Raw genomic sequence first — 1,852 nt, 5'->3', positions numbered from 1 at the left:
GGGCACTGTCCCCAGGGACACCACCACGGGCACTGTCCCCAAGGACACCACCATGGGCATTGTCACTCACAGCACCACCACGGGCACTGTCCCCAGGGACACCACCATGGGCACTGTCCCCAAGGACACCACCATGGGCACTGCCACCCAGGGCACCATCTCCCTGCTGCCCACTGGCACCTCTGCAGCCTCCCCAGGTGACACCTTCCAGGAGAGGTGAGTCCACAGCCGCACCCTTGGTGTTTTGCAGCCTGTCTGCCCCATCCCTGTGGAAGTTGTGCACGGCTGAAAACACCTCCAGGGACACCAGAAGGGAGGGAAGGCAGCGAGGTTATTGTATTTGTGGGGTGCCCCGATGAAGGAAGGAATGATGAATATGGCTCCATGTTCTCAGAAGGCTAATTTATTATTTTATAATACCATATTATATTAAAGAATATTATACTATTCTATACTAAAAAATACAGAAAGGATACTTACAAAATGCTAAAAAGATAATAATGAAACTCGTGACTCTTTCCAGAGTACTGACACAGCTTGGCCTCAATTGGCCAAGGAGTGAAAACAACTCACAGCAGAATCCCATGAAACAATCACCCATGGTAAACAATTCCCAAACACATTCCAGATGAACAAAACACAAGAAAATCAAATGAGATAATAATTGTTTCCCTTTTCTCTGAAGCTTCTCAGCTTCCTAGGAGAAAAAAAACCTGAGCAAAGGGATTTTTCCAGAGAACCTGAATGCCACACGAGGCCACCTCATGTCCGTGCACACTCTGAAGTTGTCTCTGACCCTGCTGGTGCTGGCTGCTGCCCTGGAGCAGCTGCCAGAGTCAACAGCCGAGCTCCTGCCTGTTTCCCTGTGCTCAGGGCACTGACAGGACCTTGGGGAGCGGTGCTGGGGTTTGAGCAATAGCCCTGGAGAGCCCAGGGCAGCCCCCTGAGCCCTGCAGCAGCCAGGGGTATTGCAGCAGGATGGCTCTTAGTTAGGGAATAGCGTGTAAGGGCTCTGTGATTGCAGAAGGTTGGGGAAATGCTTTATTAAGCTATATACTAAGAGCTTAATAAAGATTATATTATATTATATTATATTATATTATATTATATTATATTATATTATATTATATTATATTATGTTATATTATGTTATATTATGTTATATTATGTTATATTATGTTATATTATTATATTCTTTCTTAAGCTAAATTAATACCTTAATAAAGCATTTATTATATTTAATATATTTATTTTATTATAATATTATAATATATATTAATGCTTTATGAAGCTATACTAAGAGCTTAATAAATAATTTTTTATGTTTATTCTATTATAATATTATAATAAATATTAATGCTTTACTAAGCTATACTAAGAGCTTAATAAAACATTATATTATACTATACTGAAACTATATCATATTAAACAAAAACTCGTGACCCTTTTAGACAGTCATGACACAGCTTTGATTTAATTGGTCAATCAATCTAAAACAATTATCACTAGTGGCCAATGAAGAAGTCATTCTTTGGTAAACAATTTCCATAATACATTCCACATGTGCTAAACAGGAGTAGCAAATAGAGATAAGAATTGTTTTATTCTTTCTCTGGGCTTTCTCCCAGACTTTCACAGCTTCCTAGGAAAATCCTGGGAGAGAGAATTATTCTCTCTCTGTTCAGAGAGTGTGAATACCACACCAGGAGCCCACGGGCAGTGCTGGGAGCTCGCTGGTGAACCAGGAGTGAGCTTTGGGCTTTGGGCAAGGTTCATCCCAAGGCTGGCAGGGTTTTGGGCAGGAATTATTCCCTGATCATTCTCCACACCAGTTCCTGTGTCTCACCCCAGT

This window comes from Passer montanus, unplaced genomic scaffold, assembly GCF_014805655.1.
Source record: "Passer montanus isolate IOZ18808 unplaced genomic scaffold, ASM1480565v1 scaffold132, whole genome shotgun sequence".
NCBI lineage: Eukaryota > Metazoa > Chordata > Aves > Passeriformes > Passeridae > Passer > Passer montanus.
This window is presented reverse-complemented; position numbering follows the sequence as displayed.